The sequence below is a fragment of the Calonectris borealis genome, chromosome 2, assembly GCF_964195595.1.
Source record: "Calonectris borealis chromosome 2, bCalBor7.hap1.2, whole genome shotgun sequence".
In the NCBI taxonomy this organism is placed as follows: Eukaryota; Metazoa; Chordata; class Aves; order Procellariiformes; family Procellariidae; genus Calonectris; species Calonectris borealis.
In genome coordinates this window covers 40956774-40972172 of record NC_134313.1, presented here as the reverse complement: position 1 = coordinate 40972172, position 15399 = coordinate 40956774, and the positions used below count along the sequence as shown (strand labels likewise).

General features: G+C 37.3%; 1 protein-coding gene across 2 annotated transcripts in view; it reads left to right on the top strand.

Annotated features, from left to right (window-relative positions):
- Positions 1-15399, top strand: part of NKAIN3 (sodium/potassium transporting ATPase interacting 3) — a 374993-nt gene that overhangs the window by 319335 nt on the left and 40259 nt on the right. The gene's annotated exons all lie outside the window — the stretch shown is intronic.

Here is a 15399-nt window from a genome sequence, read left to right as displayed (position 1 = left end):
TATGGATTATGGAAAAAAAACGTGAGTGAAGCCTTAGTGGAATGTGAACTATAAGTCTGTTATGGTTGGTTTTTTTTTTTCTTTTTAAAAGAAAGAGTTTGAAGTGAGAAGTGCAGATTCACGTAGCATTTTCACAGCCATAAATATCTTGTCCCACTGACTGCAGTGGAGTATTTCAATCTCAAAATATTTTTCTGGCCAGTTTTCATTTCTATTCAGTATACTTCCAAGATTTTTGCTTGGCTGTATAAAGAAGTGCTAGCATTCAATTAAAAGATACCGAATGTCTATCAGAAGTGACTGAATATTGCCTCTGGCTATCAGGGTATCAAAGAGACAGCTATCTGTGTTTTTTGGGGGATCGGTACAGGTTGCTGGCTTTCTAAGCCACTGCAAGTAACTCTGTAAGTGAGATGGTTAATGAAAATAGCAATTATCCTTTACTATGTCTTTCAGCAGTATATGGCAAACCAATCCTTACTCTAAAGTGTCATTCTGCATTAATATGAGTTCTTTTATTGTGTGCCAGGCAATACATTTTATGCCCTTGGCAAAAATAGTGTCTTCAGTGCTGAGAGAACAGCACATAATACTACATCTGGGAAGAAAAAAGCTATGCCAAAAGGGGAGTGTGGGCTTAATTCTCATTTCACACTTATTTTACATTGCTGTATTTCTACTGCTGTTAGCTGAGCAGCCTTTAATTTATGCTAGTTTAAGCAAGATTAAAACCAAGTCCTCTGTATCAAATGTTGGCTTTATGTATCTTTTTATTATTTGTACAGAAATGAAAACCCATATAGTTGAATTGCTTAGATATAGAGCTTGTTGTTTTGGCCAAATTAGGGGTGTATATAATTAGCACCTCAATGTAATTTGTTTTCTTTGTAGGCAGATATTAATTTCCTTTCTTAAAACCATGTTTGCCTTATTTTCTCTAAAATTGAAATACAGATAACATATTTTAATACGTATACATTAAACTGACATTATGTCAATCAAAAAATGAAAGATGCAAATGACTTATTTCATGGTCTAGCTGATTAACACAATCATCTGGTATATGTTAGTGAATTCTGGTTTTATAGATAACTCCTATGTCCATCCATACAGTATATTTTATTATATTTTTCTTGGGCAAAAGTGTAATAGATATATTTTCTAGCTCTAAGACTATTCATACATTTGCAACCTTGTGAAGAATAAATCTGATTTTTTATGGAACTTGGGCAATTTTGAGCTTTCTTACATTTGCTATTAACAACAGAAAAATATGTAAATGAGTGAAGGAATAAAGTAGGGTCGATTTGCAAAGACGCGATATAAAGAAGCTGATATAAAAGGTCTTTTATCTAGTGTAATGCAGCGCTTGTGAAACAAATTGAGCCTTTTAGTCACCATATGGCACTTTTAGAGCTCTATTATTGTCCTTATATCCTAGACCTCTGCTCTAACCAACCAAATTTTCCCTCACATCGTGCCTTATTTACTTCGTTACGTGCCATTCACGTTTTCCATTTGACCACTGATTCTGATTGGAAGGAAGAAAATGATTCATCTCATAAGAACAAATAAGGATGTTAGCAGAGACAACAGCAGTAAAACTAAGCAGCTGTCTCCTACTTTTTTTTTATTGACCAAAAAAAATCCAAACTGCTTTTATCTGGTAGATAAAACTAAAAGCAAAGCCTGCTACCTTGCAGAGAGGTACAAAATCCATTCTAAGCATATACCACCTGAGATACTAAAGTATAGGTCTAAACATTAATCCACTGGATTAAAAGTAGTCACAATAGGTATCATGATATAGGTACATCATAAAAGATATAATTAAAGAGTTGAAGAAGATGGAGGACAAATAATGCCTGAGCTGGGGAACTCTGAAATAAATGTGACTGTTTCCTTCTACTTGAAAATAGACTCTCAGTCAGATCTATAAAGACATGACTTATGAAAGCATTTTCATTATCTGAATATCTGTTGGAAAATGAACACAGTCATTTATTTCCAGGGAAAATTTCACACTCATTCAAAGTCATGATGAAAGACCAGGAAGGAAAATGTGATTTTGATCCATATTTTAATAAATAAAAAGAGAGAGAGAAAGAGAGAGGGGAAAAAATCTGATGGCTGAAGACTATTTGAGATCGTAGGTCATTTATTTGAAAGGAAAGCTCTGTTAAGTTAAAGAGAGTTAAAGAGATGATGTACCCTTTAAATAAGGACTTCCAGAGGTTCTGTGTCCCTTCTGCAAGTTATCGATTCAAAGTAAAGGTACTTAGCTTTCTATATCCTGTAGGTTAACTTGTCAACAGAGTAATAATGAATATGAAAAGAAGTGGGAGAGAAAATGTTTCTATTCCATTGGTAAGTATGTTACAGATTTGACAAAAAAATGAGAAAATCGAAACCCATCGAAGCTTCAATTCAGTGAATGTTTCCCTTGCAGAAACAACCTGATAGGGCCATGAATAACGAAAACATAGAAGAAGTGACAATTCAAGATGAGTGCTCTGCATGGCTAATCACTGCTTATGCGGTGCCGAGTGGGAGCCTCACCCTTCACAAGCCAGGATTTTCCCAGGGGGAGAAGCCCCTCCAGGCACAGCGACACCAACCTGCTTTCAGAGCAGGAATGCCAATTTCGGAAGACGATGTTCTGACCCAGCATGTGGCAGCTCCCTGTCTCTTTACTGAAGTAAATACCTGTGCTGGCATGCTTTAAGTCTTTTTCTTTGCTGTTTATTATTTTAAAGCTTTTTTTCTTCACCTTTTTCAAAAGCTTGGATGTTTCTACCACCAGTCTTACAGCCTGCGTGCAGAAACAGTGCCAGCAGCAGAGCTGAGAGAAGAGCAGCGGATCATGCCACGCATACAGGAGACACCAAGGGGGGTTCAGGGGGAGGAATCCACCTCGCTGGTGATGGAAGTGCCTGGGTGACTTCAGCCTCTGTTGCCAAAGACTCTGGGTGCTGAAAAGCAAAATGTGTTGCTTTTTTCCCTACAAATGAAAACAACCAAAGTCTTTAAATCACCCCGCTCGCTCCCTTGTCAGATAAGAGATACAGAAGCAGTTAACAAGGAAAGGGGAGGAAGCCAGTTCCTAAGATGGGAAATTATTTTTAGCCGTCACTGTTGTTAGCAAAATGAGAAGCAGGAATCTGAGACAAGTTAAGAGTGTGGATGAAATCCTGGCCCTGGTGCAATGTATCACAAAACTCCCACTGGTTTAAATAAGAAGGGAAATTTTTTTCCTTTGTGTACAGATTTTACGGCGTATAAAAAATACATTCTCCAGTGCCATTTAAAAATCAAAAATGCTGAGAATTTAAGTGATAACTGTAGTTTAAATTAAGTAATAACAGCAACTAATGAAAAGGAAATAGCACATCAGTCTCCAATAAATGTTCAGGTACCATTTCCTTACAACAGCAATAATAACCATAATAATAAGGAAAGGGAGAGAAGCTCTTCACTTAGTACATCTGTCTGCTGCCGGGAGCGTGGCAATCATTACAGAATACCGTATTCTACTCACTTTCAAGCTAATTCTACCATCTCACAGAGTTTCTTGTGTTATTCCCATAGCCCAAAGTGCTCTCTTTCCCTTTTGTGCATGTTCCTTGGCTGCCAGTCCTCCTATCGTGGCCAACTTCACTGAGGCCACACAAAGTCTGAAAGCAAGCTTTGGCAGCATGTTGACTATAGAAGCCTCTCAGCAGAACAGGCAATGTCTATTGCAAGGATTTAGACTTTATGAAATACACATAAATCCTCTTAAATATATAAATAATTATTTACTCAATTTGCCCTCCATGTCCAAGTATTTGAAGGCATCTGTCAAAAACTCTGGACAAAGATGCGTTTCCAGCCTAAATCAATTTTGAAATACAAGAATGCAAAATAATTTGGGAAAGTGCCCTGAGACCCCCTTGGACTGTTTGACCTGCTGTATATCCAAACATAAAGCTTGAAGACTTTGTTCTGGATTTCCATGGCTAAGTTTGCATGTGAAATACCATACTGTCTAGTTCTGTTGCGGTGAAGCTGTGAGGACTGAAAATATGAAAACAGGCTTTATTAAGGGAAAATAGCTCCAGTCTTTGAAAACTGAGACTAATTCTTCCACACAAACACAGTATTTAGTGGTATTCTGAAAACCCAATCGCTAATTCTGTAAACACTGTATGAGATAATCCTTAGAAAAAACCATAATGAATGGGAAGAGAGAGTGTTAAAAACAGGAGTGACTGGGCTAAAAAAAAAAAAAGAAAAAGTTCATTGGAAGCCTTGGGAATTTCGAAGGAGAGCCTAGATTTGCCTAGTAGTGAGTTTTGAAGCTTCAACAACATTCAACCATTTGCAAGTGCTGTGTAAAAACTGTTATTTTTACATTCTTCTCTATTATATTGTGAATCATCCTCAGATCATCCTGCAGTGAGTAAGGAGGGTGGAAACCAGGGAAATAATAGAAGGACATAGGGCATGAAAGGCAGGAGAATTCCTGCTGCATGGCTGGCTAAGTAGTCAATGAAAAAGCAGCTTGGGAAGGCTTTTTCTGTTACTCTGAATTATGATTTCTAAATGCAGAGGCAGTCAACAGTGCATCTGCACATTAGCATTTGTGCAGTAATTTGCACAAAAAAAATATAAAGGCAGTGTTGATTTCTTAGAAGAACACAGCACACACCTTCAGAAATTGTCCCTAAGTGAAGAAATCTTCGGCTTTTTGCTTTTCAACTCCTTGCAAAGGGTTCCACAACTTGAAATGGGCTCACTGGCTATAGAATTTATTACAGTATAGTTCTGCTCTTCTCTTACCCTTTACTTTGACCTTTCTAGATTTAGTCTAATAATTTTCTGTCCTATAAAGTTAATTAAGAATTGAACATTTCCACCTGTTAATGCAGTAAAGTGCAGTTGTTCTTTCACTAGAGCATATTAATAATGTCACTAATTGAGACAATAATTGTCATGACATGGGATCCCTGATTTTGCTCTGGATGAGTTTTACCTGTGGGAGAAATAGGCTATGACCTGACATGGGAGATGTAAACTCTAGTAATGAGAGAACATGTTATTAATCACCCTGTAAGGCCGGGGAGACCCACAGCAGAAACAATTATCTGTGGACGGGAGAGGTTCTGTGGGGCTGTGGCATCCGTACATTGTTATTAGGGTCTTTGATACAATCATCCAGTTAATCTGTCCAGTGTCACCTGTGTGGCACATCCTTATTCCCCCGCCTTTCCTATGGAGGAGTATGGTGTTGCGGTGGCTCAGACCCCTGCACTGTGTGGATTTTCCTCTGGGGAGCCCGGGGTAGGTGGGCAGTATGGAGCGGCCTCAGATCCGTCTCTGGAAAGCTACAGAAATGCTGTTAAGAGCCTTTGGGGGTGACTGGTTTTTAGACTAGCTTTTCAGGACAACATGAGCCTCAGCAGAATTGCACTCCTAGGGAGCAGCTGAGAGAGACAGACGTTTTCAAAGCCTCGGGTGATGGGATGCCACATCCCTAAGAAAGAGGTGCACCTTTTCACTTGGTTTTACTGATGCGATAGGTGAAACATAGAAGGCACAGTGATTTCAGTGGGAGAAGCAGCCAAATTTCTTTCATGCCAGATCAGGTTCTTATTCACTATATCACAGTACCTCTCAGAAACACTGCTTAAGGTGTGTTTATTGGTCATGAGATTAGGTTGTCTTCTGCTTCGCCTTGGAAAAATTCAGTGTGAAGTACTATTAGAAGTATTTTGTAGGCAAGAAACAGAGATAAGGATGGGTTAGAGACCTGCACCCAGGGGTTTTACCTGGGTCCTGCTTATGTTAACAAGAGATTATGGGTGTTGACTAGCATGTGACATGGGATCAGGATTTAGGCTTCTTTTAGTCTGCCAGGCTGCAGTTAAACTCCAGTATCTAAATTTCTTTTTGTATAATTTTAAGACCACATGTCTCTTTGGGCCTCAACCACAAAAGCTCTAAAATATGTCTATGAATTATCATTATTTGACTTGATACTTTTTAACACACTATGTACCTTTAAAAATAGTTGTTCGCTGATGGAAATCTGCAAGCTGATATGTCTTGGTCCTTATTCTTGTTCTGTGTGACACTGGGGGAAAAAATAGTTTAATAATTATGCTTCCAAAACTATTAAATGAAATTATCGGTATGTAGCTATGTACCTCATATGAGGACTAATTAGCAATGTTTGAACTTATAGAAGTAGACACAATTTTTGCATTTCTGTGAAAGGAAGGGAATGGAAAGTATCTGCTCTGGACCCATTCTAGGTTGAATAGCTTCTGTCCATAACAAAACAGAGACAGTCATTTGTCATCTCCTGTCAGTAGTGAAATGTTGGAGATAATGATTAGTGTGATCTTTTTCTACAGGTAAGTCTTCCACAAAGTGTTAAAATAAATATTTGCTAATCCTTTATATATGTGCCTTTCTTTTCAAGATTTGAAGTCTCAGCCAGGTTTCTTCCACAAGGTAGGGAAAATCAAAAGCACAGCTTCCTGTATTAGAAGTGCATTATTCTTGGCTACTGTTTCTTTGCTTTAACATGCTGTTACCTTCTGCCTGAATTCAGTGCACTCAAGCATTCTCTTGATGTTCATAACTGCTGCTGCCTACTGTTCAGATATCTTCATCAATCTCCTCATGATTGTTCCTAAGGATTTTTTTTTTCAGAGGATCCAGGCTGTTCAAAGCCCATCGGTGTGTTAAAAGTCTGATTAAACTTTCAGTATATCTGACAGGCCTAGCTGTGGGGATTCCAGATTAACCATCTGGAATCATTTGAACTTAAACAGTATTAAAATAACATTTCAATAAACCCATGTTTGAATGCTACCATGTTTATAATCCAATAAATGCTATCTCAGTATCAGCTTTTATCCACTGAAGAAATGACTTTTCCCTCAGCTGCCTCAGCTGCAATACCTAGTCAGGTTTTTTTAGAGTTTTGAAAATTTATCTTAGCAGGATTAGGTATCCACTCTATACAATAGCGTGCCATATTTTTATTGAGCGCTTGCTTAAATATGCTATAAAAGTAACAGTTCAAACAGGATACTGCAGGGCCTTGTAAACCCTCTACAGAGTTTTTTAGGAATAGAGAAGTTTTTCTTGTACCATGTCAAAACAGTTTCTATGGTCACCCGTTCTTCTGTCAATGAATCAATCACCAGGGCAGTCCAGTGGGATTCAGCTGAAATCAGTTGTCCTCCCCTAAGGACCCCAGCAGTCTCAGGTGTGCCTTTCCTAAGGGTTGTCGACCTGATCTACTGCTAGAGCGAGATGCCTTTTTAAAGCAGAGAAATTGCTTTCCATAAGTGCTTTTCTTTGAATTTAGCTGCGCTTTGACTGCAAGATGCTTTAGACATACAAAACCTAAAACCCGAGGTCGCTGTTTTCTTGATCTTAACTTGCTGCTCTGACTACAAGTTAGCTTCATGAGAGCTGAGGACAGGAAACAGCTAACCACCATGACGGAGGGTGTCCTTGAGCTCTGCAGCTGGAGACGCTAACCATGACATCCAAAGCGTGCAATCTATATGCAATATAAATAAATAACTTTCCAGTAGATCCTCCTTTGAAGGGGAAAATAAGCAAGGCAATAACGTTAGGAAGCACAGTTAGTCTGAAATCCTTGCTAAGCTGCAGATTATACATAGCTATTTCCATAGCCCTTTGTGGAGTCAGCTGGCCTCCTGCAGGCAAGCAAGGAGAAAAGATAAGAAAGGATTTTGCTCTGGTTTAGCCAGTCCTCTTTCCCACACAATCTCTAGTTCTCTTTTAGTATCTCTTCTTTCCCATTACCTCTCCTTTCTGACAATTTTAATCATGCACATAAAAACCCTTAGGCAGCAAGATAAGATAAGCTAACTGTTAATGCCTATTGCATATTAGTCATGTTAAACTAGCTAAGCTGGGCAGAAGACAAAAATGCAATCACTTACCTAAGAGAAGATAATGTTTTCATATGCACTGCACCAACCAGAATTCTACGGTGCTAGTCCATTACTCTAAAAAAGAAGGATATTCTAAATAGATGAAACTGGGTTTGTACAGCACTTTATCTGGATAAAGGGATACATTGTGCTAATAAGACGTTATTGAAAATATGGGAAATGCGTGGTAGAATTTTCTGACAGTAAGTCAGTCCTTTAAATGATGTTCACACACATTAAATCTTTCTTTGAATTGTCTTCCAAAAATAGGAACTCTGCTATAGTAGGGATTAATTTTTATATACCACGATATAATAATTGTTTTTCTGAACAACTCGTCTAAGAAAGTTTCAGATGAACTAAAGTATTTGGGAAATATATAATGCTACAACTAACAGGAAAAGAAGCTAGAAATGCCAGTCAAAATATTTCATTTCTCAGGGTTCTGTACAGACAAATAAGCAGGGAAAATTCTTCCAGCCTGGATTATTCACCTTCTGTAATGCAGATAGGACATGGCATAGGTACAAAACAGATAAGATAGGCATATATTGAAAAGAGAAAATAAGAATATGAACAAAATGCAGTAAGGAAATTGTATTTACTACTGTTTACTGCAAAAATTAACAGCTTCCTTTCCTGACAAAAAGATAAAATAATAGTTGTTTTGCCAGTGTAACCTCTTGATCTGTCTTAGAAATCTGAGATGGATACAGCTTTCAGGAATGTTTTTGTTGAAATGTTGCAATTATAAAATATTTTTATTCTGTATAATACTACTACTTTTTCAGTATAATAATCACTCATGTTTGTACACTGCATTTTAGTCAACTAAATCTTAGTAAAGCTATACAAACCTTATTGATAAAGGTTTTCACAGTAAGAACCACCATTCAGTAGTATCTGGCAGAATTATGCAGTTGAGAAAGGGATGTTTTAGAAAGAAACTGTCCAGCCTACATTTTAATTGTCACTTCCCCACTTGCTGTAGCTCTCATTGCTATTATTCAACATCTTTCTGTGCTCTCTAAAAGGCAGTTGGACTATATCTTAACATATTCTAAGGTAAGATTTTACCTTTTCTATACTCTTCAGCCAAGCTTGGAAACCACAGCCTTTTGATATTGCATATGCTTTCAAAAAGGCAGCCATGTACACACTGATGCAAGAGTAGGACAAGTAGTCAAATCTTGATCCTTAACTGGCCTTCTGATGTACAGCTCCTCTTCTCCAATTCCCCAACCAATAAGCCCTGAGAATCAAACTCTTCTTTAAAACAAATTTATCAGATACACACACAGCCAGGCACTTCTGCTTTTCTTTCAGGTTCCTTCACCTCCTTCTTTGGAAAGCTGACAACTCTCACTCTGCCCTCCTGCTATTTTTTGCAGATGATCTTGAGAAAGTTGATACAGGAGAGGATGTAAAAATGGTCTCATGTCACTCCTTTGAGGGTCTGGACCAAAGAGAAGCATACTGCCTGAACTCAGTTGTCATTTTGCAAAACTTAAGACATAAACCAAAATATAATAACTATCCTATTCCTTATCAATACCACCTTGTAATCAAATCATTCCTGATTCTTAGCTTAGATCAAGATTGTCCACCTTCTTAATTAGTTAAATGTCTCTGGAGGTACATGCAGGACAGGAGAAACTGTCATTTCAGACTTTGGCTGAACATGTTATTTTCCCAGAGTTCAGAAAGTGATCTCCATAGCTTGCACAATATTTTTAGTACAAGACATACATTTCAGCCATTCCACTTGGTTTTCATCTGAAACTTTTAAGTGTTTCTTGGTGTCCATAGCACAAAATCACACCTTTGGAAGAAAATTCTCTTGCACGCTATGGACCAGTTCTAGGTTCCTGCACTCCTCTGCCTCCTCTGGGAAGACTTTAATGTAGGTACGGCCACCCTCAACCCACATCTAATTCAACTTCTCTTAATAGTGTCAAGCTGTATTACGTAGATGGGAAGAACATCAAGCATTTTGTACACTACAACTGTACAAAACCTAATCACATTTGGGTCAATATAAGGGAGGTAAAGTGCAGACGATGAAGAAAAAATTTCTAGAATACCTTTTTTCTTATTCTCCCCGGTTTGGAAGATATCTTGTGCCTTCTAAATGAAAGTATTTGGTGTCATTGCAGGCACATTACGCTATCCCACCAAGTTTTCAGCTGGCTATTTTAAATACCTAAGACAACAATGGTAAGTAGGTGTGAAGTGGGACCTACAAGGTATTGACCTCCTGGACTGGCAGCTGGAAGCTTGACAGAGTACTCTATGATTCCTAAAATTGTATTAGATGTGTATGTTTAGGCACTTATCCCCCTTCTGGATAGGTGCGGGCATCTGGACATCTGGCTGGCAATGTCTCAAAGGTGCTTCCTAGAAAGAATTACCGCTTTATTCTCATGTACAGTCCAGGGTCCAGCAGTAACTTATATTTTGTTTAATGTTGAAGATGTTTACTATTTCATGGTGATGATTAGTTTAGCCTATTGGGAAGGTAATATCCCATCTTGAATAGTATCTCTTCACCATCAGAGAATAATATCGCCCACACACCTTGTTTCTCTTTGCAGCTTTGGATAGGTTTCCGGTGTGTCATGTTTCTTTCATAATAATTGAATCTTGCCCACATAGTAGCCAGCACAAAACCTGAAGTGATCAGATTCTGCTTTGCATCTCATCTGCTCTTGTTACCGCTGTCAGACAAAGTTATGCCCTGTCTAGATTCATAACAACTTTAATGATGTTTTTCATATATTGGCCTAAAAAGAGACAGTTCAACTGTCTTGAGATTTTCCCTTACAATGGGGACTCAGCAAGAAGCATGAATCATTATTGACACACTCAAAATAATCTGTCATGCTGCTTTAAAATACTAATGAGAAAACCCTTGAGTCTTTTGATATTAGTAGTTGTTTCATGTTGTAATTGAATTTGAAAAGCTCTGTTAAGATTTTTATCCTCTGACAGTAACTTATTATTTCTAGAATAAAATTTTTTGATAAGTGCTTCAGATGGCAGCAGTCTGAAGAAGTCCTTTGCACTTAATCTTTCTATGAACAATGTGAGCTAACAATACACTGTAAATGCAGTCTCCCAGATCCAGAAGTTATAAGGGAGTGTGTAATATAGTATCATAAGCTTTCCACAGAGGTCATACTTTCTAGATGTTTGATCATCCTTATAATTCTCATCAGGACTTCTTCTAATTGATTCTCGTCTTTGCTGAAGTGAAAACTCCAAAATATACACAATCTGTCAACTGATGCCTTATTGGTGCTGCATACTCGGGCACTCCTGATTCACCTTGAAATTCAATTTTACATTCCAGTATGCTGTCTGATTTTTTTCCCAACACTATGATATTATCAAGTCATAGTCAGGGTGTGATGCATTATTCTGTGGAACTGCTCTATAGCCTGTTGTTCACCCTATTCTGTTTTTGAGTACTTCATTACTCCTACCTTAGTATAGTAGTTTGCACTTGGCCTTACTGAACCACATCCTTTTTTTCCAGACCCTTTGTCAGTTTGTCAAGATTACTTTAATTCTAATCTTGTCCTCCATGGAGTTTGCAACCACTGCCAGCTTGCTTCCATCTGGAAGTGTAAAACGCGTAGTATCTCTTCAGATAACCAAGTGACTGATGAAACTACTGGATAGTACTGGACCCAGGTGAATTCTACAGAGCCTCACCGGCTACCATCTCTTAGTTTCATAGAAAACAATGAGTAGCTATTTCTGAGTGCAATTTTCAAGCCAGTTGTTCAATCTACATAACAGTACTTTGGTCTAAGCAATATTTTCATAGTTTGCTTATAAGAAGGTCAAGCAGTGTCAAAATGCTAACTAAAATCAAGATATATCACACTTGTTGCTCCTTCCCTAACCACAAAGCCCATTATCTCTCCTAAAAAGGAGCAGACTTGACTTAACATAATTCACTTTCTGATAAATTCGTATTGGCTATTACTTATCACCTTGTCTTCTTACTAGTATGTTTATTTACCCACTAATAATTTGATTCCTTGTTTCAATAATTTTTTAGTAAGTGAGGTTAGGGATCTAATTCTGTGGGTCCTCTTTCCCTTCTCTTTTCCTGTCTTTGTGTAAAGAGATAGGGACAATCTTTTGCTTTCTGTTCTTCAGCCTCTCCTGTTTTAATCAAATTCACACAAGTATGTTCTAACATGCTTGAGATTGCGTTAGCCAGACTCCTACATGCTTTGAGATGAACTTACCAGGGCTAGTACATCTGAATTTCTTCAGATTTCTAGTTTATGCTAATGATCAATAACATATTCTTCCTTATTCTCACTTGAGTCCTTCATTAGTGTCAGTGGCATTACTTCACTGACCACAGTTAATCTTTCTACTGAAGAAGGGAATAAAGAGAAAAGACATTGGATTTTTCAGCCATCTCAAGGCCATGGTTCTGTATTCATTCCCTTGAAGGCAATGCCGTTTAACATAGCCAAACCTTATCCCCAGCTGCTCAAACCCATGCCTCCAGTTGGCTGGAGGAGATGTTTACATAGCTGCAGTGAGCTCCCCAGCTGATAGGTGACCTGCCCATGGTGGAAAATAATTACTATTGCCACATGCACCTACAGCCTCAGGGTCACATCACTGAGGACTGTGAAAGCTCATTGCTTGAGCTTGCTCTTTATTAGTAATATCCACTGAATATTTTTTATTATGCTTTATTCTCTTTTTAGTTGTATCTTGTGTCTTGACCTTTCTGAGTTCGTCCCTATACACTTCTGTTTTTATTTTATATTTCTTTCTGGTAATCTGTATGTAGGTCATCCAAGAGACCATTATTGAGCCAAATCCATCACTTTCTATGCTTCTGCTTGGAAAAGTTCGTACTCTTTCAGGTCACTGCAATCTGGTTCCTAGGTGTTTACTGTCCTCATTCCACTGTTCTCCTCCTAGTAGTTCATGGTTTCTGTAGTGCAAGCTATCTTCCCATTCAATGTTATTTATTATAAATGTTGTAAGTTTTAGTCATTATAATATAAAAAGAAAATCTAATCCCTTTCACAGGACTTTCTGCGTGAAAGTGAGTAAAATCATACAGATTTTAAAGTTTGCTTAGCATCAGTTCTTACTTCTAAATGAATTTAAGGAATACTTATATTTTTTTCTTCACGGTGATGCAAATTATTAGAGAAACCATATAGAAGACAAAATGACTGTTTTCTTAAAACAAATAACACTACTTATCTAAAAATATTAGAAGTTTACAAAAAATATTAACAGTTACTAGGTTTGCATTGGGATCCCCAAATTACTTAATTTAATGATTTTACAAAGTTATATAAGAATTTCACAAGCTGAAATTGTATGTTCATTTTCCATGTAGAACATTAATTGTCTGCTCCCTGACAACCAGAAATATTTCCAATCGTAGAAGAGATTACTGGCATTTAGCATTTATACAACAATTTATAATCCTTCAAAAGCTACTATAAGAAGTTTCTTCTTACCTTAAATTAATACATTAAAGATTTTCAAATAAAGTTATTGGACATCTGTATTTTAATTTTTTCACTAATTTTCATTAAAGATGCACAAGCTTTTTTTTTTTTTGTCTTAAAGGAACTATCTGAAAATTATTTCTTTGTTTAGATTAATTTGGGGGATTGTATTATACTGTTTTCTTTAATTCACTGTTTATCCATTCTGAAATATCCCTGTCACCGTGAACACAGAGTCAAGTGCCTTATAAATATCTTCTTTAACTGTGCTTGCGTTTGTGATCCATGTTGCAATCTGAGAGGACAACTTATTCTATAAACTTCTTATGGATTTTGTTAAAACATTTAGCAAACAAATAAGAGCCTAAGCAAGTGCATTATTAAGATAATTTACTTCAATTCAGCTAATGGAAAGGATGGAATATATGATCAAATCAAGACTACAATTAAGATCGAGTCAATGAACCAGTGAGTTCAGTTTCTCACATCATCCAGCTAATATGCTACCAGATAATCAGATTGAATGCCACTGAAAATAATTATTTGTTATTTCTTAGAGTCCATTTTCCTTCCTGCTTAAGACCCTATTAGTGATCAATACAATTTTAGCATTAAGCACGCAAAAGATATGAAGAGCCACAGGTCACAGTTTAGATACGGCTTATGTATTGGCGCGTTGACTATTGCAGTTTGGCTATCGGGGATTTCCCAGAAAAAACAGAGATGTCCCTTGGTTCTGTCATGGTGAAGCTGTTTTACCATTTCTCTCTTAAACCTCATTCTTACCAAACATTATTAGTTTATTGCTTTGTTTCTCTTTTCATGTAGTAACATAGAATCTTTCCCCTAACTTAAAATAGATAATGGTCAAGTTCAGCTTAATTCAAGTTTTTGGTTAATAATTATTTTTAAATATTTAATGTACAAGTAATTTAGAGATTAAAAAGCTTTGTTGTTTAATGCAGGGGACTTTTGGAAGTGTCATTCTGTAAACACACACATTTTCCCATGTACACATGTAAAGAATAAACCATATCCCTAAGAAAATACAGAGAAAAATTGAGGAAGAATGAGTTCTAGTGAAGCTTGAGTCACACAGTTGTGAATATCTCTAAACAGGCAGTAGGGGTTTACCTGATGAATATGAGATCTTTCAGGTTTTAGCAAACTTCCCAAACTTTCTTAACTAAATCCTCAGGTCACCTTTTTTCTGGATTATAAATATAGCTCAGTCCTCTCACACAGGACAGACTTTTAGGCTTTGGTCACAGAGGAAAGTTGCTTCTGTACACAGTTTTTCATTTCAACATATCCACTAAGTCGACCATGGGTGAACAAATTTTCAAAAAAATCTGAAAAATACAAAGGGCTCATAGTATATTTGGTACTTGGAAGACTGATGTCAGTTTTTGGGATAAGGTTGTGAATATGAGTGCCACAGTCAGCTAACTAGTATTTGAGCGATGTAACAAATAACCTAACACATCCTTTCTTTCATTTAAGAGGGCTTTTTCTTCCACGCAGTTCTTTCAGTTCTTAAGTATTAATGATTTTTTACCAACAAAGATTGGCTGACTAGTGTGACTTTTTGACTTTTTAAAGACTTCAGAACCAAATCCATAAAGTAGAATCATAGAATCATAGAATCATACAGGTTGGAAAAGACCTCTAAGATCATCGTGTCCAACCGTCAACCCAACACCACCATGCCCACTACACCATGTCCCTAAGGGCCTCATCTACACGTCTTTTAAATACCTCCAGGGATGGTGACTCCACCACTTCCCTGGGCAGCCTGTTCCAAGGCCTGACCACTCTTTCAGTAAAGAAATTTCTCCTAATGTTCAATCTAAACCTCCCTTGGTGCAACTTGAGGCCATTTCCTCTCGTCCTATCGCTAGTTACTTGGCAGAAGAGACCAACACCCACCTCGC